Here is a 15,127-nt window from a genome sequence, read left to right on the forward strand (position 1 = left end):
ATCCTTCTTCCGGCCTGCTTGACCGGTAGGTATCCCTCTTTGATTGGCAGCTTGTGTTCTACCAATTCCCTGTCTAATCCTGGCATCTCATGATAATGCCAAGCAAAACAATCTTTGAACTCTTGCAGAAGTGCAACGAGTTCCTTCTTAAGTGGCTCTTTCAATAGTGCTGATAAAGGTAGGCCTTGGATCCTCCCCTGTTCCTAAGTTTATTTCACAAAGGATCTTCTACCTTTGGCAGAGAGTCATCCGTGCGGCTGGTGCAAAATCTAGCACTTCCTCCTGTAGTTCTTCTTCCTCCTGGCTTTCCAGTGCTTTCATGAGTGAATTCTGCCATATTGATGGCTGAATTCTGCAAAAAACTTTCTTTCCTCCCAGTATATCAACAATCTTTTTGTAATGGACCGGATTGTTGCAGCTCGATCCTTTTCTTGTTGATTGGGACTAGACATTAGTGCTATGGAAATTTAGAACAAAAGGTCTGTTCCAATCCTCCAAGGAATTGGTTAGACCTTCTTCAATGAGCCTGCAGGCCGTGACACCATGGGGGCGGCCGTTCTGGTTGACTCCAAAGAAGGTGAAAGGACCAAGGTCATCATGATAATACCTTGCCTCACAACACATGGCAGAAGGTAGAAATGGCCGTGGATCGGCCTCTATTATCTCCATGTAGCCTTCTTCATTCCATAAAGCTAAGCTGTTGATGAAGAGTGGAAGGAACACATAGACTCTGGTGAATCCAGTCTACTGCCAAGCAATGCATTGTAAGTGGTAGAGGTAGTTTCTACCACAAAGAATGCAACCTTCGACTTCTTGCTTCCTACTATAACATCCACATCTAGGATCCCAAGGGTTTTGGTGATGCCTCTGCGAAATTGGTGACGGTCAGGCGGGTTGGAATTAAGTCCTTTACATTACTGCCCATTTTGCTCGGCGTGCATGAGGCGAGAAGGTTGATGGCTGCACCTCCATCTACCATAGTTTTGGGAATAGGAACACCCCAAAGTTTCTGTTATAAACAAAGTGAGATGGTTTGCCATTTCTTTGGTTGGTTTGGAGAAGCAAAGTGACTGTAGCCAACTTGTGGGTTGTTCATACATCTGGGATGCATTTCTGCTTATTCGCCCTTCTTCCACGCCAACCTGCACTCAAAACTTTCTTGGGAAAATACGTCTCGTCAGTGCTCTTCTGTCCTTCCAGAACTTTTCTAGCGAATGAACACCATATTGATGCCTAGGTCGGCCTTAACAAGTCCTCCAGTGCACCGAAGGCCTCGGTTTCGCATCCAATTCTCCGTCATAATCCATCATTCTCCTTCATACTCCTCCGTCCATTCTCCTAGTTCTTACATTCCGAGGAGCGCATTACAGTCATCTGTAGATGGTTCATAATCCATTGCTCCTCTTCATATTCCTCAACCCAGTCTACTTGCCCTTCTTACGGAATAGGATCGGTTTTTTCCTCAGTGGGAGTTTTAAGTAGATTTTACGAGGCGGAGGCGAGAATGGATAGAAGGTTTCTTTGAGGATTCTGCTTCTTTCAACACGTGGTTGAGAGATTGCTTGTTACATGCGGGAAATATTTACAGCTCTTTCCCTTTTGGGCGAATTGGCCTCTGGAAGCACTGTGAGTTTTTCGTTATTGAGGTATGTGCGATCTGTCTCTGAACCCTTCTCTTTTGGGTTCTTGTCGGCTCCATTGTTAGTGCCATTTTCCCGACTGAATACCACCGCCTTCAATGATGGCTGCCAAAGGTTTATCATACAGGCAACCTTATTGATTTTTCTTCCTTGGGCTGCCTAGTCAATCTTCTGGTTTGGACAGGCCTAGGGTAGTTTCTCTGCGGCCTTATCACAGGCGTGGTTCCAATCGGTCAAAAACACTTGGAGTGGGCGGATCCTGTTTTCGGGGTTACCTCGGCTCGACCTCACACTTGCACCTGCTGCAGAGCACTATTCGGTGAAATGGTTGCTTTTGGTCTTTCCATAGTCTCTTTTGAAACTATTACGCTTCTCTGAGTCGACCTCTATAGGTATTACATCCTTCCTTCGTTCGGCCAATTTAGGTTGACCATATTAACTTGTGGCGGGAAAGGATGCTGTGGTGACGGATGGAGGTTTTTCTGCTAGCTTTAGTCTTCCTGCTGTTATTCCTTCCTGTATAACATCTCTGAAAACAACACAACTATTGGTAGAATGATTCCAAGAATTGTGCCATCTGCAATACTGTCTGCCCTTGAGTTCTCTGGTTTGGGCGTGCTGTGAGGTCTCAATTGCTTTCTGTAGCAACATTTCATCAAACAAAGCATCTACTTTGGTCAGATCGAAAGAATATACTTTGTTCTGCATGGGTTTGTTTGGAACGAACCCTCCTGTGAATGGTGGCGGCTTTTGATCCCTTGGAGGCTTTGTAAGGGTTTTACAACTGATGGGATGCTTTAATTTTGCCATTTCCGCAACTGCAACCTCTCTCTCCTCCGATTCCTCTGCATCTTCTTCTGACTCCACTTCAATCATATGTATTGAGGAAGAAGGGGATTTGTAATACGTGCCTTTAGAAGAGTTTCTCCTCTGCTGTTCCTCTGAGCAACTCCTCGTGCTGCTTTATCTGCGATTCTGCGGATCTCCAAACAACATCCCATCAAATCTTTTCCTCAAAGAAATTTTGAGGGCAGCCTGAGCCATTTGGATGAAGTGTCTTTCTTCGATGGGGATTCGGCACTTCATTTTGAGCTTCTGAACTATTTATAAAGTCTTGGGCAGGTTCATCTTCACTCTGTTTGAGAGCGGCAAGGTCACTGATGGTGACTTCTGGCTGAATCCTGTAATAGTAGTCATGGAAGACACTCTCCATTTGCTCCCAAGTCTAAATAGAATTTGCTGGCAGGTTAGTGTACCAAGTGAAAGCTTGTCCAGAGAGAGAGTTCCCAAAAAGCGTCTTAGCTTTAACAGTGGGTTATTCTCTATGGCTATGCATTGGGTGGAAAATCTGCCTACATGCTCAACTGATGAAGCATGAGGATCCTCTCCGTTGAATAAAGTGAAGTTTGGTACTTTAAAACCAGGGACAAGGGTATCGATCGATGTAAGGTGGATATGGCTTCCTATAGGTGGGCCTTTCCCCCCTCCTGGCTTCAGGCTCCATCATTTCCCTGATCATCCTCTGCAATGCCCCACGTCATTTAGAGCATTAACGGGAGGAGGTTTTGTCCACCAGGTGGCCGAGCAAATCACACGAGCAAAACCTTGTTCAGCTCGAGAAATCGTGGTTCTGCCCTATATGGTCTAGCGTAACTTCTTCCCTAATGCTCCTCAGCTCTTCCGGTCCTTGGTGGTTCCTCGGCTTGCCCCACCTGTTTACGCCGTTATTGGCATAAGGATAATTTCCCCCTGCCTCTCCTTCCTTTTGCGGTGGAGGGAATGGATTGGGGTCCATCCTTCTAGGCCTGTAAGGTAATATTCTTTGTCACTGTTCAGCACTGCCATAGGGAGATCTTGTGGGGCTTGCGGAACAAGGCCGAGGTTCCGCCGATTCTGCGGGACTTGTCTGGTGCGAGAACTTACGGCGTATTGGGGCCACACGTTCTTGGACAGAACAACCACTTCCCGTGTCGGCTGGATTTCTCCTGCTCAGTATCCGGCTACTGCACCGAGAGGATTCTCTTGACATGGCCATGCCAATCTGGTGAGGGACCATAGGGAAGGTCTAGTTCTTTGGACCACCTCATTAGGATTGGGACAGCCATGGCGACCTCCGATCCTTCCTGAATGCTGTTGACTGCCATTGCATCATGGTCGTCATATTATCTAGGTCTCTTGGCTCCTTTGTGTTGTGACCTCTTGTCGTAATACGCAGTCTGTCAGTTCATCCTTCCGAGGGCAGTCTGGACCTCCGCTTCTGTGGCCGCCATGTCTTGAATGCCGGGCATCACTTTCCTCGATTCCAATCCTTCCGAGGGCCACTTGGTTTATTTCCATGTCGTGGTGTGGGTTACGGCTAGAGCTTCCAAGTATTCATGGACTAGTAAAGAACAATGTATACTTGAGAAGTCCCAGGCGTGCCAAATTGTTTGCCCGTTTTGCGTTTACTCCTGTGATGGAAGGGCAAAGTTCCCAATTGCCTTGAGAACCATAAAGCGGTCGACAAGTCGACTTTCTTTGGTGTGCGAAGCGTGCCCGCTAGCAATAAAAATTCTAGCAGACTTAGTTTGGAATAGATAACTTGCGCCCCAAGTTCTTGATTTGTGCAAACAAGCGATTGTGAATTTGGGTGAGAATATCTCCCAAGTAAGTTCTTTTCTTGCCTCTGGTGAGGACTTTAACAATTTATCTCAAGATATAAGCAGTTCGGCGAATGGTTGATGGAATTTAAAGCTTTGATCGATGGAATTTAAATTTTAATGAGCGCCTTTACAAAACTATAACAATAAATACTCATGCTAGAGATGAAGATACTGATTGGAACTCCATTTACTGGATGGGAGGCTACGATACATTTAATTTGAAATGTCAAAATTTAAACTGTCCAGGGGCTATCGGGCTGAATTTAAACCCGGGTTTGGTGGAATGTTGACAACTCTGATTGCTAAGCTTCAACTATAAATCGATACCAAAGGTTGATTAGCGAGCTTCAATGTACTTTAAGCTTTTGTGAAGCTTCGAGTGGGCGAATGCGGCTTCTTGATCTGTAAGGGCAGTGGTCTCGAGGACTTGATGGGCTAGAGCTGCACTGTGAAATTTGAATGACTTATTTTCTAAGTCTGAACCTTGGGAATTCTAATCTAAAGCTGGTTTTCACTTGGAATTCAAGTGAGCTTCTGGTTGAGTTGTTTGTTTGTGAGTGTCTTGGCTCAATGAGCTTTGGTTGCTTCAGTGTTTTGAAGGTTTTTTGAGATCAAGTGATCATTTTGTTTTTGATTGATTTTTTGGTTTTTTGAGTGTCCTCTACCCTGTTCACTCCTTCTTGTATTTATAGAAAAACTGTTTCTTCTCTGGAGTAGGGTGATTGTGTGTTTTTTATTGGGCGGCAAAGATATTTTCCCCCCTTTTCCTCTTCTTCTTCAGTTTTGGCAGATAGGCTCTCAGATAGGTGATCACTTCTGTTTTTCAGCTGCCCCTTGTGATATTTGTAACTTGCTTATCTATTTGGGAGAATTACTTTCTCTGTAAAGACAGAAAAAATCTCTGAATATACATATATAAGGGGGATTTAATCTTCAGTTCTTCTTGATGTCACGAACCCTTCAATCACTTCTTCTATGGCAGTTGCCATTTGACCTTTTATCCCGAAGTTGCTATTCTGACTTTTCATCCCTGCGACTTCCGCCATTGCTGACTTTTTATCCCAGAGGTTGACTTCCGCCATTGCTTGACTTTTTATCCCAGAGGTTGCCATGTGGGATTGTTCCCTCTTCTGCACTCCCTCTTCCTATTATGTTGGGCTTGTGAAGCCCAAATCATGTTTTGTTCTGATGAGCCTTGGGCTGGATGTGTCAATTTTGGCCCAAACACTGCCCTAATTTCTTCCTTTTCAGGTGGGACGAGTGTCCTAGGATTTCAAAAACAATCCGGATGTCCAGATTTTGGAGGGAGATCCGTGGAAGCATAAAGTTTCATAGAACAAATTGCTCAAACTTTATATGAGTGTCAGGTCAGAAGGGGGATGGAAGTTACATGAAAAGTGGGGCAAGTTGGATAAAAATAAAACTGGAATTGAAAGAAATCCTAATAATGTTATTCATTTTGAAGTCAATTATTACAATTTGTATATTGTATTAAGAGCATCTAAGCAAATAAAATTAGTCAAATTGAAATTTGTTGACTTACGTGTCAATTTGAAAAGTCTTATTTGCTATTTGAATAATTTTTGCTCCAACAGACTCTTCAATTCAATTAATGTAATATCATGAAAAAGAATAAAAAAATATGAAAACATGTAAAAAATGTCTATGTATTTATTATATGAAAATAAAAAATGCATGTTTTTAACATTTTCAATGTAGGTTTTGTTTTTCCAAAGTAAAATTAAACATTTGAAGAGCCCGATGCAACTTACCAGTCCTGAAGAGAGAGAAAGTGATTATAGCTTTAATGACTAAGGTTGAAGAGGCTGTTGGAGATGCTCTAAGGGGTGTATTCAATTAGGATTTTAATAGATTGTAATCACATGATTTTAATGTAATGGATTTCAACAGAATTTGTAATTACAAGATTTTACTTATAATTTTAATAGATTGTAATTACATGATTCTCTTATGATTCACTTAAGACTTTTTTGTATTCTCCAAAGAATCAAAAGATTTGCTCTAGGATTTCATATGAAATAATAGGTTAACAAATGATAAGAGGTTCACTCAAACTACTAAAACTAAAAACTACTACCTAGACCCGCACCAGTAGATTTACAGTTTGAGGAAGATGGAAGGTGGAATTCCGCTCAGTATGACGGAAGCTCCATAGTTGAATGGAATATTGATGGTATGACAGAATATCATATCATTAATACAATGAAACATATGATGATGTACGCTACAACCTCTAAGATTAAAGGAAATGGAGATAGGAGGGTGGCTAAAGCTATCATCTTTATGGTGGGCCTCAGTAATATTTTGTCTGATAAGAAGACAATTTGTACTTATTGTAATTTTACGTTAAAGCATTTTACTTTTGCTTTTCCTCTGGTTAAAGCAAGATGCCTCTGCTTTAACTTTGCTTTTATTTGATAAAAAGAGTATTCACAACCAAAAATTTATATAAAAATTAACCTTTTAATACACGCATGAAAGCTTGGGCCTAAAACTGGAATTGGAGGCAGGCCCATATATCATAACGCGAAGCAAATTACATGTTTCAAAGTTTGTGGACCAAAATGTGGGGAGAAAAAGAGTTGATGGATTGATATAAGACATGATCCCAAGGTTGGAAACATTAATAAAATTTACCATTTAAATTTTTGCAATGTATTTTTTTAACAAAAATGATCAAAAGACAAATTCGCGCGTCCCACTAATATGAAGAATATATATGATATGTTTGTTAACCGAAAAAAAAAAAGGCTAAATTTGGGGCTCCTTTAGAATATATATATATATATATATATATATAAATCAGTCCCAATCTCTTGGACTACAGGTTCACTCACTCTTGCACTCCTTTTAAAACACTTTTTAAAACCGTTGGATTAACATCTGGCGGTGGGTGACCACAATCTCTTGGACTCCTGTGGTCCAAGAGATTGGGTCGATATATATATATACTGAGGAGCTTCCATTGAGGATCCCTCAAATAAGCTTATTTGAGGGACACCCCTTGTAGGCCCTACTCCGGATTGTATTTCACTAATCCAAACCGTCTATTTTGTAGATACTTATTCAAAGATCATCTCTACAAAAAATCACTTGAATCCGATATCATTTGACCACTAAATTGAGTTATTGAAATTTTAGTATTTTCTTGAAGCACCGTGTTCATTGATTTTGTAAGACACAATTGGATGTCGAAACGGTTTCAGATTTGTCTTATTTTTTGTAAGGATCATCTATGAATGAAGACCTAAAAAATAGATGGTTTGGATCATTGAGAAAAAAATTGTAGGGTACCCTAAAGGGCGTCCCTCAAATAAAATTATTTGAGGGATCCCTCAATAGAAGGGGACTGTATATATATATATATATATATATATTGAAAACCAACATGTAATGCTTCAGTTTAGTTTGGAGGCTCATGAGCTTACCTTTGGACCTTTATGATCTTGAAAAGGAGGCAGATTGACCCGTGTGGTTTTGGGGTAATTATCACCATAGTTTCAAAATAATAATAATAAATTTGCCCTTGACCAAAAAAAAAATAATAATAATAGATTTTGTTTTTTTTAACAAAAATTCTTTTACATTTTTTTTTTCAACTTTGTAGTCCAATTACAACAATAAACCATCCTAAAATTCAACATGATATAAAATTTTAAAGTTCAATAATTAATATAGATACAATTCAAAGATCAATAACTTTAAAGTTCCATAAAACTTCAAATTGAACATCCCTATATGGTTTTTTTTAATTTAAAAAAGATCCTGGATAGGTTTTTTTTAGGACCTTTTTTTTAATTGAGATGAGCAATAATATGTTAAACTCACACACATTACAGGGATACTGGGACTTCAATCTAGGACCTTGCTTGAAGAAGCAATTGCTCCAAATCACTAGACTAGTAGGTCCTTTATCATAGATAGTTATTATACAATGAAATAATTACACGTTTCAAATAAAAAAATATTAATATACAAGTAGACAGTTTGATTCTGTTTAAGCCGATTTCAGAAAGCTCAAAACCACAACCAAACCATTACGGTTTGATTCGGCTTTTCACTCATAAAAATCCTCATAGTACCTTGTAGTAGTGTGGTGTCGAGTAAAAAAGGGAACCAATGGTTTTGGATCACTTTGAGTTTGACTTGGCCTTTACTTTTCTTAATCGAACCAAATATGGGTCTCAGAGCTTTTTGATTTTTTTTTTCTTTTAATTTCTTAGTGACTAAATAGCGGATCTCTCAAGAAATGTTGGGATTTTGAATTTCTTTCACAATTTTGAGCATTTGTTCGTGTTTTCTTATTGGGTTTGTTTGAATATCGGATAGTACACATTTTTTCCCAAAAGCACATGAGAACGTTGATAAGACTTTGAAGGCTACGGAGGTTATAGGTGTGTTGAGATTTTTTCCTTAAGTTCTTAGAAGTCATTTTATAAAGGGGTAAATTTGTCTTTAAAATTTTGAAAATAAGGTGAGTGGAAATAACAGCATTCTTTTGGACCAAATCATTATGCTATGATTCGGCTTTTAACGGTTTGACTTTTTTTCACTCATAAAAATCCTCCTAGTACCTTGAAGGAGTGCGGCGTCGAGTGAAAAAGGGATCAAACTGTCACTCACTCCAAACTAGATGGATGCAAATGTAATTAACCCTATCCTTAATCCTTACATCACATAATGGCCAGAGACAACGCAAGTAGGGCACAGTAGAGTGAGTCTGGTTTTGAAGGGTCCAAAGAAAAGTGGCAATAACACTGAACAATGGGTTCAAAATGCCAGCAGTCGGTCTTGGTGTTTGGCGCATGGAAGGAAAAGAAATCAGAGACCTCATTATCATGCCATCAACATTGGTTACCGCCATTTTGATTGCGCTGGTATTTCATTTTCTCCTCAATCGTCAATCTTGATGTTTTCTCTGATATGTTTCTCTGCTTATTTCATGTACAAGTTTACTCTTTGCTGTTCATATGGGTGGAGGAAGGGGAGTGGGGGTTTAATTTATTTTGTCATCTGAGTTTGTTGAAAATGGCTTAATTGGAGCAATTGAAGAGGGTTTTGTAAATTATAGGTTCCATGGGTGATAGGCTTTATAAATGATAGTAACATTGAAGCCATAAATTTATTTAGTTGCAAGCACACAGGACAACAATGTGACGGTTTGAACCCAAAATATCCTCTCTTCTCCAGGGTGATTGCCAGTTACCAATTTGTGTCTGAAATGTATCACACCTCTTCTACTGGCATTTTGACACCACTGAATGCCATGAGTACGAAATAGCTTATTATTTGGTGTTTTTTTTCCCTGTTTACAACAACATTTGAATCTAGGTTCTACTCATTTGCCCGACCTCAGGGCCCTTGAGCTGAGGTTGGTTAAAAAGGAAATTGTGAAGCATTCTAACCTTGGTTTGCATTCAACCAATCTATAGTATCGTCAAGTCCACTAGATTCCAAAGTTGACTTTGCACTTAAAAATGAAGCAGAAGTAGGGGAGGCACTTGCAGGAGCATTTTCGACTGGGCTTGTTAAGCGAGAGGATCTCTTCATCACCACCAAGGCCAGTTTAATTTTCAATCAAGAGTTTTCTTTTTCTGCTCAAGTTGACTAGTAGTGCATATTATGCATTCTAGACTATGACAAATTTTTTCTCTCTCCCCATTTCTTCATCCTTTTTGCAGCTTTGGAATTCAGGTCATGGACATGTCGTAGAGGCCTGTAAAGACAGTCTGAAGAAGCTTCGGTTGGATTATCTTGATCTATACCTTGTTCACTTTCCTGTTGCCACCAAGCATACCGGTGATTAATTCCTACTTTTCTCATTATTCATACAATACTTCTCTATATTCTGTTATGTAATCTAAACTCTACTAGTTTATGTCCCCAAAATGTTGGCTGTATAATTTTAAAATCTGTTTGGCAATAGGAGTGTGTGATTAAAAACTATAGAGTACAAAAGAAATTGGTAAACTTGCTATCGATGTCTATCCCACAACATCGATGGTGCTGCTGCGTGTCTAGGAAGGGGGCAAGGTCATCATGCAAGCTAATGGTTACAGGAAACATCTCTCTGTAAAGTTTAATATTCTCCTTCTGTAAACATCAACATTTGCCATATCTGGATATCGCTATAAAGTCAAGTGAGGGTTATACACCATGTAAAGTCATATATGTTTGTCCTTTGAACCAAAAAGTTACAGTTCATAAGAAGCATTACACTAACACATCAAAATAAATAAATAAATAAATAAAATAGACGATATGCCTTTGTATATTTTCATAGTCTCATTTGAATATTAACACATGCCATATCTTCATATGTGAGTAAAGAAGTTAAAGGAGTTACACCTTTGAGTTGAGAAGTATTGCTCATGTTTAATGTAGGAACGAAAGAGTTAAGTTCATAAGTATCTATTATCAACCCTACAAAAGCCACAATTTACAATGTGTTAGAACAGTCATCAGCCATCTAATAGATCCACATCTAGATAGTGTCACTGAGGAGAGTTCTCACCTATGCCCCCTTTAGATAATTAAAAATGATGAAAAATATAATCATCCTTATATGAATTTGTTTATGAACTGTTTTCTTGCAGTCTTCAAATATGTTGACCCTTATATGGAATCCATCTGTCAATTTATTTGCTTGTACGCAGGAGTTGGTACAACTGCAAGTGCTTTGGATGAGGATGGGGTGCCAGAAGTAGACACAACCATATCTTTGGAAACTACCTGGCATGCTATGGAAGAACTGGTTTCTTTTCAGTGACTACTTGAATCAATTGTAATGATATTGATTACCTTTTCCTACTATTCCATGTGCAATATTATGGTTCTATACATACTGTTATGCAAGTTAGTTCATTTTGTGAATATTTGGGAGACCAAATTGGAAAAATATAAGTGAATGTGCTGAAGAAAATTGAAACCTTGCAGTAATGTGCGCATGCATGTGTATGTGAAAATGGTAATAAATTTATTTCTACAAAAACAGCTTCAGTTGGAGGAGTTATATTAGTCTGGTTCAGGAAACTTGGAAGTAAGAACTGTTATTGTTGCTACTCGGAATTTTGATCATTCTGATAAACATATAAATTGAACCTTCTATATGTCCTTCATCCAGCTTAGTCTAATATATGCCACCAGCCCTAGTGAAACATTCATATTCTATGTTTTTGCATTTTAATTTCATTCATTTGTGAATTCTCTATGAATTGGGATCTGATGGAACGATCAACTGCAGTAATTATGACATCTTTCTAACGAGAGATTGCTTAGCCTATTACAAAGTGAAGCCTGCTGTGAATCAGATTGAAACTCACCCATACTTCCAACGTGATTCTCTTGTCAAATTCTGTCAGAAGCATGGCATCTTGTGTCACTGCCCACACTCCTCTTGGAGGTGCTGCGGCCAACAGCGAATTGTTTGGTTCAGTTTCATGTCTGGTCTGGATGATCCAGTTCTTAAGGTAAGCTAGTTCCCTTTCTTTCACTTGAATCACTAGATTTATTTTCAAATTATTGGGAATATAAATCTCATCATTTTGTGTGCTAAGTGTAAAATTTTTGGCTTCTCAATCACATTCCTCTGTCAGAATCTGGCTGAGAAATACAAAAAGACTGTAGCCCAGGTTGTCAACGCAACACGGTTGTCATCCCAAAGACATCAAAACTTGAGAGATTGAACGAGAATTTCCAAGTTTTTGACTTTGAGCTTACAAAAGAGGAAATGGACCTGATTAAAAAGGTAGACAGGAAACACCGGACAAATCAGCCTGCCAAGTTTTGGGGCGTTGATCTGTATGCATATATTTGCCTGTAATTCTACCCACGAGAGCAAGGCCTTGTGTTGGCAAAGAATAATGGAGTGCGGGAGTTATGTGTCTTTGACTTGTAAACCTCAGACTGATCCAAGTCATTCGTGAAAGCTCAATAGATGTGTTTGATAAAACGATCACGCACGATCTTCATTCCATCTCTCAATGAACCTACTCATTTTAATGTGATTCCCTTGCATGCCCTCTGTTTGCTTTTGGACTTTCGAGTTCAAATTTTAAGCTCAACGTTTGTCTTGGACTAACTGAAGGAAGGTCTTTAAAAAAATTGCAATGGTATCTGGATGAGGATCTGCCTCATGAATGCAAGAAGAAAAGCGATGATTTATTAATATTGTTGAGTTTTTATCTTAATTTTTTTTCAAGATCAGCAGAAGTTTACCAATTGATAAAACATTTTCAACAATAGCTAGAAGTTAATATGCTTAGCCAGAAAGTAGAAGCACTATTGAAATAATATTAGTCGTGAATTTGCTTTGGAAGAAATAGATGTGCGGTTGGAGTTAGATTTGAAAATTGAATTGCATAAATAGTAGGCTTATTTACTGTAGCGCCTCCTGAAACTTCAGTCAAATCTCACTTTACTCCCCAAAAGTTAAAATGGCCCACTTAACCTCCTTGAGTGTGATTTCGTGTTCCACTTTACCCCCTGCCGTTATCTCCGTTAATAACTCTGTTAGTTTTGATGACGTGGCAGGGTTATTTTAGTTTTTTTACCACAAGTGATGACGTGTCATGTGAATGACCCACTTTTTTGTTTAAATTGAATTAAATAAATAATAAAATAATGTAATTATTTGTTTAGTTAATAAATATATATAATAGAAAATTAATAAATATAAATCTTTTTTCACTTTTTTTTTTGGTCGAATCTTTTTTCACTATGCTAGAAATAGAAATGATGGAAATCAAAATTCCGTCATTTTAAAATTCTATGTCATTTTCAATTCATTCATCCAAATGGAGGGTTAGGTTATTTTTGTGCAGCAAATGAGCACTAGTATACATGATCGTTCAAGCATCTGCAAAGCTATTTTTGTGAGTATAATAGGCAATGTCACTCCAATCCAAGCTATGCCAACTGTTGACGCTCGGTACTCATCGAGCCCATCTGCCCAATAAAAGTACGACACGTACACCTCGTACGACACACCAAAGAAAACAAGAAAACCATTCTCTCAGCCTCAGCCTCTAAGGTGCCTCTTGGAGATCGAAAGGATGTAAGCCACCCATGTCGATGACAAGACCCCCTTCTGACCACCGATCCGTTGCGCCTCATAAAGCGTGCCCCCGTTCCTTCGAAAGGCAGGTGTCCGCCACCCAAGTCACCACCTTACTAGATGGGACTACCTCCGTGTGTGCAGAAAGGAAACTCTTCCCATGCCCGCCCTGTAGTAAATAATGTGAGAGGGTCATCATGAGATAAGGACGTGGACAACACCCGACCACTCGTAGTCTGACAGATCAAATGTGACATAAACGAGTTAGCTCCGAGCTGAGGTGGTTGGCTTGTAAATTAATTCATGTTTTGTTCTTCCTATAAATAGAGTAGGAGTTCTTGTAAAAAAGAGGAGGCTTTTTCGTGAGAGATCACTCCCAGTGAAAAGAAATAAAAAGTAACAACCTTGCCATTTGTCTTCAAATTATTCCCCGCCCCAAAGCTCTTTTTCCCCCAAGGATCATCTTAATATATTTGCACTCTCCCATGTTATCCACTTGATTGTTTGTGGTTTCAACATCTGTCGAGATCAGTGGGAAGCCACACTCAAAGGTTACACGTTAGCTATCCCACTACCGATATGCTTGGCCGAAAGATGAAGGGAATCTCAACCCCTGGCACTCCTGACCAAAGAAACACGAAACGTCGAAGAGAGGAAAAACAAAGGATTAGCATCCTTGAAGCCAAATTCAAACTGCTCCTAAATGAAGCCGACACCATGCAGGACTTGAATAGAACCATCCAAGACCAAAACGAGTGCCTAGAAGAGCAACAGATCAATCTCCAGGCGAACCTATGAAAAGCCCGGAAAAAGGCCACCAGAGATTCGAGTCGTAATAGGCGGGTAGAAAGGTGCTTGTTTGGAGAGGAGTTAGCATCAACTCTTGTGCCTCGAACTAGCGACACCATACTCGGCCCCACCCCTAAAGGTGTTAGTCCGGAAGCAAGCCCCTCCATAGAGCGCAGTAACCGTAAAGGAAAGGGGCATTTTGTTGAGACCGATGGCCCTATTGCATCTACCAGCAAGGCCGATCTCAGAGCAGCGGTGAAATCCATGATCAAAGGGGAAACGGGAAGCATATGGGACAGACTCAATAAGGTCAAAAAAACCCACAACCCACTCGTCCCCTTCTTCTCCAAAGACAAAATTCCTCTCCCCTATGCCAAGGAACTCCTCAATTCGGCTGTCGTCGGTGACACAAATGCACCAAAGATCGCCTTCTACGAGGGACCTACCAACCCGTACAACCAACTTGACAGTTTTCACTACGCTATGGAGGGCATGGGGCCTAACGAGGCTACCAAATGCAGGCTCTTCCCGACCACTCTAAAGGAAGCAACCCTGAATTGGTTCAAACGGCTAAACCCCGAATCCATCAGCTTGTTCACCGAGTTACGCCGAGCATTCTTGGATAGGTATATGATCATATCAAGCCGGTTATACACCGCAAAAGATCTCTTGGTAGTCCGACAAAAAAACAAAATAATCCCTTGGGATTATGTCACCCTTCAACAACGAGTATGCCCATTGCAAGGGCTACGACGAGGCAACAGACTCACAATGCCCTCATAGGGGGATTCCAGGGAGGAGATTTCTTTTTCACCTCACTCGAAATCCTCCCGGGCGTATAAGGACCTCCTTCGAGAGGCCACATGCTATAGCCGAGTGAACAACTCAACATGGCCCGGACATAAGCGCCTCGGGTGCTTAGACAGCAAGAGTCGAAGCCTCTTGCTACGCCTAAGACTCAAAGAGGGAAAATCCCATAA

General features: G+C 40.0%; 1 pseudogene across 1 annotated transcript; it reads left to right on the forward strand.

Moving 5' to 3' along the window:
* The first annotated feature begins 1,569 nt into the window (after positions 1-1,569).
* Positions 1,570-12,310, forward strand: LOC103331087 (NADP-dependent D-sorbitol-6-phosphate dehydrogenase-like; annotated as a pseudogene). Its single transcript, XR_016126672.1, has 9 exons — positions 1,570-1,646; positions 2,763-2,823; positions 3,316-3,452; positions 9,036-9,180; positions 9,763-9,863; positions 9,985-10,102; positions 10,960-11,090; positions 11,542-11,772; positions 11,899-12,310. The product of XR_016126672.1 is annotated as an NADP-dependent D-sorbitol-6-phosphate dehydrogenase-like (transcript).
* Positions 12,311-15,127: the final 2,817 nt, after the last annotated feature.

The sequence above is a fragment of the Prunus mume genome, linkage group LG5 (genome assembly GCF_029339155.1).
Source record: "Prunus mume cultivar Tortuosa linkage group LG5, ASM2933915v1, whole genome shotgun sequence".
NCBI lineage: Eukaryota > Viridiplantae > Streptophyta > Magnoliopsida > Rosales > Rosaceae > Prunus > Prunus mume.